Source organism: Malaclemys terrapin, chromosome 7, assembly GCF_027887155.1.
Source record: "Malaclemys terrapin pileata isolate rMalTer1 chromosome 7, rMalTer1.hap1, whole genome shotgun sequence".
In the NCBI taxonomy this organism is placed as follows: Eukaryota; Metazoa; Chordata; order Testudines; family Emydidae; genus Malaclemys; species Malaclemys terrapin.
The window spans coordinates 40,778,909-40,790,941 of record NC_071511.1 but is presented as its reverse complement, the minus strand read 5'-3'; the positions used below and the strand labels follow the sequence as shown (position 1 = coordinate 40,790,941).

At 37.7% G+C, this 12,033-nt stretch overlaps 1 protein-coding gene across 1 annotated transcript in view; it reads left to right on the top strand.

The window, feature by feature from the left end:
* ATP2B2 (ATPase plasma membrane Ca2+ transporting 2) overlaps positions 1-12,033 on the top strand; it is a 534,155-nt gene that overhangs the window by 517,513 nt on the left and 4,609 nt on the right. The window lies entirely within an intron of this gene.

Genomic DNA, 12,033 nt, shown 5'->3' with positions numbered 1-12,033 from the left:
AAACTAGCAACTTAATTTCACCCAGAAGCTCAGCGTAACCCATGAAGATTCCAGAGCAAGCTTGTATGTGCTCTCAATAAATAGGCAGCCACATTCTACACCAACTTCAATTTCTGAGTGGTCTCAAGACAGAGAGTGGATTAGTTGCCTAATCTTGAAGTGACAGGGGCATGGAGAAATGCAGTAAGATCTGTGTCCAAAAGGAAAAGTTGCCTCACAACACACAGATAAAAAGGAGTGTTGTTGGCTGAGACTGCTACCCTTGTATGCAGTAGCTGATATCGGGGTAAACTACCTCCTACCAGAGCCAGCTCCAGGTGCTTGGAGCGGCCAACGGCAAGGGGCAGCATGTCCGGCTCTTCGGCGGCAAGTCCCACAGCCTCTCTTGGAGGGAAGGACCCGCTGCCGAATTGCCGCCCAATAATGAAGCGGCGGCAGTAGAGCTGCCGCTGATCATAGCTTTTTTTTTTTTTTCCCCCACCACTTGGGGGGCAAAAACGCTGGAACCGGCCCTCCCTCCTACATTTCCAATTTGTGTCACAAATGGCAGCACGCTTACTTGGGTGCAGATGTACTTTTGTCAATTTCTGCAGTTGCTTCCCCCACCCCAATGTCTCATCTTCATTGAGCTTTAGTCCGCTAGCTCTATTCAAACAGATGCTCATCTGTTCCACTGCATCAGCCGTAGAGATGGAGACATAGAGCTGAATACTGCCAACACACTGAAGGTGCTTCATCCAGGGTCTAGTTACTAACCTCCCTAACCAACACGTATCTATGTTGAACAGGATGGGGAACAGAATACAAGAACCGTCTCATCTGATGAACAATTTCCCATGATAGCCCTCTAGGTTCTTTCAGGCAAATAGAAGAAGAGCTACTATAAAGCTATCCTGCTGTGGGTCACAAATGTTTCAACAGCATCTTATAGTCAGTGGTCTCAAACAATCGATCCAATAAAATCAGCATTGGCAATTCATCCTCATCCCTCCTCTTCTTGCCAATCTCAGCAAAGAGACTAAAGGTTGAATGGCATGGAGTCTAAATTCTCTCACACACCCTTTGCACCTACAGATAGGTCTCATCAGGGCATGCTTGAGGCACCTTGCCAGGGCAGCATGGAGAAGCTTAGATTGTCATTATCTGAATTGTACCCGTTCTGTGGATAAATAGAGTATGATGGCCTCCAGGGCCATGAAGCTAGCTTTGTATTCATTTGAAAAAATAACACAGAGTGCCTGATATTTCAAGGTAACTGTGGATGTGCACCTGCATGTCAGAGAGCAACTAGAGTCTGGTCTTTAGGTAGTAGTTTGTGTAGACTGCTAAGGCATTATTAGTTAATTAGGGTATCTGTTTACATTAGCTTTTTAAAATAATATTTTAGTCATAATAGATGGTGCTGCTTGTGAAGCACTCTGGTTAGGTATTGGTTATGAAAAGCTTTATATATTCAGGATCATTAGCTAGTTTCAGCAACTGAATAAAACTATTTTTGCTTCATGAAGCCAGATCACTTTTTGATGCACTTGTGAAGCCCCTGACCCCCCTTGCAGAAGCCCTCTCCAATTCAGGCTCAATGAAATTAATAATAATAAAAAAAAGCATAACAAATCAAAGAGAATAAAGCGAATGTTCAGCAGGAAGGTGTATCTCCCACAGCACATACCCTATGTTTTGTTTGCTTTTCCTTGTAAGCCCCCAATCTCTTGGTTCTTAGTGCGATGTTCCAGGACTGCCCTCCATCACGCTGACTACCTAGGGTAAATTAAAAGATAAATAATTAAACAATTAATCCTTTCTTCCTTTGGTGGGATAAATGGTACCTCAGTCTCTGAGAAGTAACATATTTTAACCATCTAGGACACTGGAATGTTTAAGGGTGTTCTGTAGCTATAGCTTTATAAAAGGCATAACTGAGTCTGAGAGTGGCTTAATACCCAGTACTTACTTTTGTATTGGGGGTATTTTGTTTATTTTTAGATGAACTTCCAATTTTTTTAATTTCTGGGAATCTCTTTGAAAATGTTTTCTGTGACATTCAGTAGGGATGACACATGTTAAGTTCCCTGGGAGTGTAAAAACCACCTGTTTAACATAAATGTATTGAAGTTGTAGCAGTGGGAGGACCGTCCATCCATTAATGCAGCTCAATTTATCATGGCATTTAGGTCTACATTTTAAAATGTTACTGGTGATTTTGGGTGACCAATATGAGATGCCTTAAAGCACTCGCTGGAAATCAGATCCTTTATAGATATCACTTTAGGGTCTCCAATTTAGAAATCTAAAAACTTTGAAAATTTAAGCATGATGATATAGGTTATATCAGGGACCATATGGCAGATCTAATACTACTAAGCACTTGTACAGTGCTTTACTCATTAAAGCTCTGAACAACTAATTGTTAATCCTCACTGCACAACTATAGGATTAGTAGCATCCCTAGTTTCCAAATAGTGGCCAATAATGACCAATATATTAGACTACATAGATGGGAGGGGAAATTATTTATCCAATTTTATATATGCATAGCTTGAAGTCTGTAATGTAAAAGCCAATCAGAATTGACTATGCAAATTAAAAATGCCCAAATGGTGGTATACAATAGCTTGCGTACTCTAAAATACACAGTGGGGTTATACTAGAAAGAAAACACATGGAAATGAGTCCACATACAGAGCATGCTATTAGTGATGCTCTAATACATAGATAATTTTTTTCTGTTAACACTTAGCTATGTATTATTTCATTGATGACATATAATTACTTATATTACCTCAGATCAAACAGATATTGCCACACCCAGAGTACTTTGTGAGATGCATTGCCAAGTCAAAGCCTGTGGGTTTTCAACCTCTCATAGATGTGGGAACATAAGAATATTTCAGTTGTTATAAAGTACGTTCATTAAAAGTAATCTTATAGGAAAAATACTTTATTTTGGTTCTCAAGATGTCAAATTATGCTGATACTGTTTAGTTGTCACAATGTTTTAGTATTAATTGAGAGAAGGCCCGTAGTACCAGGGTTTACCTCTCTTGATCTTAGCTTGAGACAATAATATAGCTTGGGTACATACTCCAACCAACCTGAATCTAAAGTGGAGATAAAGCCTTTTCTTCTATATAACAGTGCAAAAACAAACACATACAGACACCCCGAAAACCCACAAACAGCTATTTAAATACATCACAATGTTTACATATTTGAAATTGCAAATAGGAAAGAAATGTACAAGCTAAGGTTCTATATGCAACATTAACTTGGCCATGTTCCAAGCTTTATATGCATTTTTATAGTATAGATTATATACTATGAATAGTAATATATGACATACTATCAATTGGAAATCTAGTCAATTTTAAGAACTTACATTAAGTTCAGGTACCACTCTTTCCTTGCCAATTTGGATGGTTTTACAGTAACACTTTTAAATTTTCTTACTCCCTGTTACTTTGGGAAAACAAAAGAGTGAATTGAATAAAGCCCTGAGGCAGCAAAGCACTTTAAATACATGTGATTAACTGCAGACAATGACCGCACATGAAGTGGTGGGGGCTGTTGTCTGGCTGGTTGGAAAAGGTGTGTCCCTTTAAGGGCCAGAGAGTGACTTTCTCCTGCAGCTGCAGACCAGATCAGTGCGGTGATGCTGGCCCATTCCTCCGCACCCCCTCCCCCGGTGACCAGAAGAGAGAAGGAACCATATAGGTCCATATCAGTGCAGGAAAAGCCCCTTTTACCTGGACCAGGCAAAGCAGGGAATAACTGTAGAGGGAAAGAGTGTATCTAACTGTACACAAATTAATCAAGCTGCTTTTTTCTCATCTCTTTCAATTATAGTACTTGTATATTACTCATATCATTAGATAAATCTTCTGACAGAAAGGGAAACTGTCAGCTTAGAAATCACACTTAAGACATAATTAACACACACCCCACCCAGCCCAACGTAAAAAAACCTCTAGAAAATAAAAACGTTTATATAAGGCAGGAGATACATAAAGTTGCTGTCTGAATGGAGACAGGTTTTCTGTTCATGATGACTGTAGGTAACAACATTTTTTTAAATGAAAGTTTAGAACTTGCAAAATACTTTAAAAGGCAGCAAAATTGCTGAAAAACCCTATGCTCAGGCAATCTGCAGAAGGTTCTGTACTTGCAGGAGGTTTTTTTTGCGGGGGGGGGTGTTATGTTAGGGCTATTTTTGTTTGGAAGTTTTGGATAATTTTCTGTGTAGATTTCACTGAAATATTTTCACTATTTCTAATGTGAATTATGCTAGCAACAGCCTCATTTGAGGCCAGGTATACTGTAGGAGCACTTTGCCGGTGGAGCTACACCTGTATACTCTATCAGCGTAGTGTTCCTATCGTGGACACAGCTTACACTGGCAAAACTGTGCTTTGATGGCATTACTTATTTCAGACCCAGCCAACCAAAATAAGCTACACTAGCAAAACTACAGTTTTGCAATATAAATGCATCTATATTAGGGGCTTTTGCCAGCATAGCTATGCTGGTCAGAGATCATACCTCTTCACACCCTGGACTGACACAGCTGCGATGGCAAAACTTTGGAGTGTACAACTGGCCTTTATCAACTGTAAAGGTCAGATAGGGAAAATCCACAATGAGATCACAAACCAGAACCATTTAGCTTCTGATTACAATCTTAAAAGGTGGCCACTGAATGTGCTCATAAGTGATTGAAGATACACTTCTATCTTTGGAGTTTTTTACATTTTCAAAAAGAAAATTAATGGCCAATAGCCTTCAATTTAAGACCAAGTACATACCAAGGTTCAACCTTCAGCTGTTCTTTGTGGCAGTCCTATTCAAAAGTGAGCTTAGATTTCTTTATTCTGATGGGGGAGAGAGGGAAATTGTCATTTTCCCATAATTCCAAGATGGCTGAGATTTTGATCAGATTTGTCAGAAAAAAATTATCTACAGGCATATACACCAGGCATGCAACATTTTTGACCCAAAAGGTGAATGTTCTAGAGAGTTATGAGTATATGCAAACTATATTAGGGGTTATAATGGAAACTTACCTATAGTGGACTCTAAAATTTTAATTAATTTTTTTAAAATTTTCATCCAGCATTTGGTGCTAAAAATAGTCTTCTTTCTCTGACACAAAATTAATTTTAGTCTACAGTAGCCATTTTTCATCTGTAGTATAAAGAATGGCTCCTGTACCAGTTATGTAATCTGGCCTTCTGTCCTGTTTGGAGTGATTAACATTTTCCAGCTTTGTTCTTACCTGTTCCAGGCACATATAGCTTTCTATAATTACACACACTGTGCAGCCAGAGAAGTGTGCACATGTGGGTGCATTTTATATCTAATATAAAATATTCTAAAAATAGAATCTCCCCATCAAGACCTTCTAACTTTAAATTAAATGTCAAAGCAGAGATTAGCCATCAGTATCAAATCATATTCAGATAATGGACCAAGTCCTGCTTATTTAACTCACGAGTTCAATGAGATTGCCAGCCTTAGACAAGTAGTCCCTTTGATTTCTACAAGGCTAATTATATAAAGGCTATTCAGATGAGTAAAGCAAACATGATTTACAGAATAAGCAGAATTAGATTTTAAAATGAATTAAAATCTCAAAGCTTGTCTGTAAATGTTGCAGAATTCTAGAATCCACCGTGTGTAAGGTATTTCTTGTGACTTTATTGACTTTACATGCATTCTTCTTACCTTTGAAAAACTAGTTATTGGAAAAGTTGATGCCAGGTTTGATCTCAGTCGCACTGCCATAAGACGAGGGGGTACTCTATTGACTCCAACAAAGTTACTGCAGATTTACATGTGTTTACCTGAGATCAGATGCTGGCCCTCTGTGGTTCCCCTACAGTGAAACTATTTAGATTGAAAAACTAAATATACAGCCAAATCCTGCTCAACTTATCTAGATACAATAGTTCCACTGAAGTCAACTTCGTAGGTTTGCGCCCATAATGTAGAAAGTTTCTTAAAATGGTAAATTACTAATATATAAACTAGGGCTGTCAATTAAATTACAGTTAATGCATGCAATTAATGCAAAACAAATTAACTAGATAAAAATAGTCATGATTAATCGAGTTTAAACAGTAATAGAATATCAATTTAAATGTATAATAATACACCTGTATTCATAAAGTCCACTCAGTCCTACTTCTTGTTCAGCCAATCACTAAGGCAAACAAGTTTGTTTATATTTATGGAAGATAATGCTGCTTGCTTCTTATTTACAATGTCACCTGAAAACAGGTGTTCGCATGGCATGTTGTAGCCGGCGTTGCAAGGTATTTACGTGTCAGATGTGCTAAACATTCGTATGTCCCTTCATGCTTTGACTTGTGGGCTCTAAAGTTTTACATTGTTTTGGGTTTGAGTGGTTATGTAAAAAAAAAATCTATATTTTTAGGTTGCACTTTCTTGATAGAGATTGCACTACTTGTATGAGGTGAATTGAAAAATACTATTTCTTTTCTTTTTTACAGTGCTAATATTTATAATCAAAAATAATAATATGAAGTGAGCACTGTGCACTTTGTATTCTATATTGTAATTGAAATCAATATATTTGAAAATGTAGAAAAACATCCAAAAATATTTATAATAAATTTCAATTGGTATTTTATTATTGTTTAACAATGTGATTAAAACTGCGATTAATTGCAACTATTTTAAATCTTGTCATTAATTGTAATTATTTTGTTGGTCGTTTGACAGCCGTAATATAAACCCTGTTTGTATCTGCTACAAAAGTTTCAAAATGTTAGGGCTGTATTGACAACTGTGTGATATGTTAAAGATGAGATGCTGTACAGAGTAGATACCTTGGGCATGGTTCAGGTCTCACACCATTAACGTCAGTAGAGTAACAACAGTGTGATCAGAATCAGGCCCTCTCTGTGTTTATATAATAGTACACCCATTGTTCTGTTCTCACCTTACTGCTACACGTGTGACTTCTAAGAGGTCTACTTGAAGTTACTGTGTGTGCATGCAGAAAGAGGGTGCTGGACCCCATAGCCTTTGTATTCATTTGATGCTTTAAAAAGTAAAAAATAAATACATAAAAATTGCCACCTAAAAGTTACTGCATTTTCATGTAGCTTCTAATTTTCACAATCTCAACAACTTGCAATACAGAACATGTTATTCAGAGCATTTACAAGGTGACTTCAGTACATACATCATCCCAGTTTATGGACTTTTTGATTTTGCTCACCTAAAAATGCAAAAAAACACAAGAGAACACACACAAAAGGTCCCATACATGATTCCTGTTCTGTTTCAAAGCTTCACACCAGCTACAGTACTTCACCAAACACCATCACTGTAACTTTTGCACAACCAGATTCTTGACATTGCCAGGTACACCTAAGAGTTGGCATCTCTTTGCAAAATTGACCTCTTGTTTACATTTTTATACTAATCATCTTACTGACCTTTTAGTAGAATTGAATTTATTTGCTTTTGCAGTATCCTACTCTCTACTGTCTGAATATTAAATGTGTTTGTTTTCCCAGAGGGCTAGAGATCACTGGACAAAAGGGTTCAGCAGGAGAGAGTGAAATAAAAAGAGGTTGTGAGTCTTTAACCTTGAGCCTGAAATGAATGTGAACCAAACTCAAGATACTTGGCTTATCTGAAGCTGGGTAAACATTCGAGTATAAGCCCATGCGCTACCAACCGTACTATACCTGTTGATCTTAAAACAGGTCCTATGTATTTCACCTTTAGACTGTTGTACGTAGGGGTGATATTTCCACTATTTAATCTTTTTCTTCTTCTGAGGAAAAAATCTGAAGTATTTAAAAATTGTATACCTTTTATTTTTCTTGCCTGATGCAATATTTTAAGTCTAACTTTCAGGGTGGGATGAAACTGAAGAGCTTTTTTTTATTACAGCTACAGAGAAGAAAGAAGTGGAAACTTATAGCTATGTCAAAATGTCAAGAAGTGTTGTCCCCACAGTCTTCTGTTAAAAGCAGTTCATTTTTTCTGTTGTCTCCATTACTGTGAGAGAAGAGGGCTGTATCTCATTGTTTGTCTTCCCTTGGCATTGTCGGCATCATAAAAAAAAAAATCATGACATGAATTCTACGTAGTTCATAACATACCAAGATATCCACAGCAGATGTCACAAGCTTTCACACATTGCACAACGAAAGCAAGCTTGTATAGAGCTCTGTAGTGTAATGCTAAACTTCAAAGAATAAAATGTTATAGAATTATAGACGACGATATTTACACAGGGGCTCTGATTCAGCAAAGCACTTAGACATGTGCCTATCTTTAAGCATTACTCTGATAGGAATACTCAAATTTTTAAAGTTAAGCACATGCTTAAGAGTTTTGTTGAATTGGGACCATATAATTGTAAACAAAACATTTTTAATTAGCTTAGTGCTAGTTTAAATGGAAGTGCAATTAAAATGGCGCCTATGAACTCAGCAGACCCACCCCCTGTGTGTATTCAGATTTGTTTTCAATGACTTCGATATTAAAAATATTTTTTCTCTTGCTAGCACCAGAGTCAGCAGAGCTCTGGGATAATTAGCTGGGTTCTATTGTGCCTCCAATGTACTAACGGGATTTTGAATTACATTTCTACTGCAGAATATTTTACTGGTTATGAGGCACATGCCAGAAAGAACAAATGTTGCTTTTCAGATCCCAGGCTGAATCTGCAGGGCTGCAATCAGAAAAAAAAAATCTACTTCTAAACTAAGTAAAAGTAATCCTGTAAATGAGAAGTCATTGGGAGACACATACAGAACCACAAGATGCCAAGTCACTTTCAGAAGAGAACAGTATTTTTAAAATGTGTATATTATTGGCACATGTGGAATGTTTATCAGAAAATTATTTTGTATTTGTGCCTCAACACCTCTTTGATGGGTTTCACTCAAATATCTGAGTTACAAAAATATGCCAAGACCCAAGTTCAGTGTTTTGTGTTTCTTCTGCTGCTGTTGATCATGTTACTACCTGAAGTCGAGCAGGGAACTGCATTTGAGAAATACTGTGAGTGTTAGATTAATCATAGCTGGGTTAGCACTGAACTCCAAACTTGGGTCTTGACAGGCAGTAAAAGAGGTGGTGATTTTCAAATACTACATTTAATCCTACAGTTCTCACACTCAGGCAAAACACCCATTGAGATCAAAGTCTTGGTATGGAATGCGGATTGGACACATTCTGTTTCACAGATTCCAAGGCCAGAAGGGACCATTATGAACATCCAGTCTGACCTCATGTATAACAAGCCATAGAACTTCCTCAAATAGTTCCTAGAGCATATCCAATCTTGATTTTTAAAATTGCCAGTGATGAAGAATCCATCACGACGCTTGGCAAATTGTTCCAATGGTTAATTACTCTGACTGTTAAAAATGTACATCTTATTTCCAGTCTGAATGTGTCTAGCTTCAGCTTCCAGCCATTGGATCATGCTATACCAGGGGTAGGCAACATATGGCACGTGTGCCGATTTTCAGTGGCGCTCACGTTGCCCGGGTCCTGGCTTCTTAAACATTTTTAAAAACCTTATTTACTTTACATGCAACAATAGTTTAGTTATATATTATACACTTATAGAAAGAGACCTTCTAAAAACGATAAAATGTATTACTGGCACACGAAACCTTAAATCAGACTGAATAAATGAAGACTCGGCACACCACTTCTGAAAGGTTGCCGACCCCTGTGCTATACCTTTCTCTGCTAGACTGATGAGCCCGTTATTAAATATTTGTTCCCCCCATATGTACCTACAGACTGTAATCAAGTCACCCCTTAACCTTCTCTTTGTTAAACTAAATAGATTGAACTTTGGGAGTCTATCACTGTAAACCATATTTTCTAATCCTTTAATCATTCTTGTGGCTCTTCTCTGGACCCTCTCCAATTTAAAACTGCTCAATAATTTTGTCTACACACACTGTATTCTGTTTGGGCCAATCCTGCAGTCCTTACTTAGGCAGAACTCCCACTGACCATAGCAGGAGTTTTGCCTAGTTAAAGACCTTAATATGAGTTTGGTAATTTGAAAATCTGTTCCTTCTTTGCTAACCTGTAAAGACTTGAGTACAGATTACTGTGACTGTAATAAAGCCTTTGCCTGAGTAAAGGTTGCTGGGTCAATTCAAGCATAATCTTGGATTACTTTTGTTTACATAAAAATTTAATTCACATTTAAAAGAAAGCCACTTGACAGACTAGAAGTTAAATCTACTAGATTAGAATGAACTGTGTTCAAGAAAATGAAAGTGAATTTTTCACACCAATATATAAGGTGGGAAAGCTGCCATAACTAAGTGATAAAAAGATTATTTTTTATTCAGCTAGAGTATCTTATCAAGAAAATATGAAAGAAATGATAAACAGCATTTTTTAAAGTAAATATTACCTCATGAACTCAGTATACAGTAGGCATGTTTAAAAATTTCTCAATTTAAGATTTTTACCAGACTCCCATTTTATAGTTCTCCATAAGAAATATGTTGTTAATTATTGTTAGGCTGTGGTGGTTTTGCATTCAGCTTTGCACTTTAGAAAAGAGTAGAAAGGCTGAGATAACTCAGGGAACTAGCATACCAGCTTTTCTGCTCTGGAAATGTAGTTCAAATCCTATCTTAAGTTATGAGTGCAAATGTGTTTCTTAGCCTAGTCTCCATTTGTGCACATTATAAATCCATCATGTACCATGACACAATTCAAGTGGATTCTGCTCAAATAAAGCCAATGTCTCTAATATCAGGGACTGTACAGGTCAAATTCTAGGTATTGTATGTTGGCAGATATAATGAGGTTGTAATATCCTACATAGAGACCAAGTTAGCCACACTTCCTCCTGAAGCTCTGCTTTTCTCCTGCACCCTGACAGCCTCTTGGAGGGCTGGCTCTTCCTGCACCGCAGAACTGCTCAGGTTCTTCTGTGCTACTCTGCCAGTCTATTTCCCTCCCTTCTAAAACACATAGCCAAGGTGAGGAGATGATCACATTAACATTCTATTTTGTGCTTGTTTCCCTGCTGTTACCATGTGTATTTGGCTAAGCAGGGAGTGATGTGTGGACCGACTGACAGGGCTATCTACTTGCGGGTGTCCATCACCCCATGCTATTGATAAGAGTTTAGATACGTCATAAATGATCATTTTGGAGGACCTAAGCAAGGAAAAAAGATAGGAGAAAGCAAATCCAAATCAGCCTCTAAATCTGTCCAGCCTTTCTCCAGTACTGCCACACATTCATAAGCCACTGGCTGGAGCTTTGAAACTCAGACAGGCTCTCTGGTGGTTGATAGTATAAGAACATAGATAGATACTACCAGCTAAACCACACCAGCATGTTGATTGAACCATTCCACTTTCAAGACACAGGCCTCTGCCAGCTAGAAGAGAAACTCTAAAGTTTATCTATAACTACTTTGTAGACCAGCTACTAATGGGTAATCAAACATAGGGCAGTAATATGCATGTGTATCACCCAGTACATTTCAAACTTGTGTGGAGAAGCTTTCACAATGCCTCCTCACACCTTTTCTGCTTGTGCCATTGGTCTCTCTCTCTAATAAACACTAAAAATTCACTCATAAATTAAGGGATGAGTGAAAAAATAGAACTCATACTTAGTCATAAAACATTGACAACAGTTCATAGTTTTGCCATTCTGTTTTTTCCTTTGACTTTTCCCCTCAAAAAAGTTGTGTTTGCTCAGTAATAGCACATAGTGCAATCCTTCACTTCTTTTCTGACCCAATGAATTGGTCAACAGGCTATAGCTAGCTTCCTCCTCTTCCCCACCCCAAACACAGAACACTGACTGCCCTTCCCCCCCACCCCCGGCAATGCTCTCTCCTTTTGCTCCTATCAGTTCCTACTGGCAGCACTGCTACTATGAAAGCCTAGTTGCTGATGTTAGTAGCTTTCTTTCACCTGTCTTCTTACTGATAGGAGGCTAAAAATAATAGTCATCTTAGCATAATAAGCTGCCATAATTTAAAGACTTGGCATA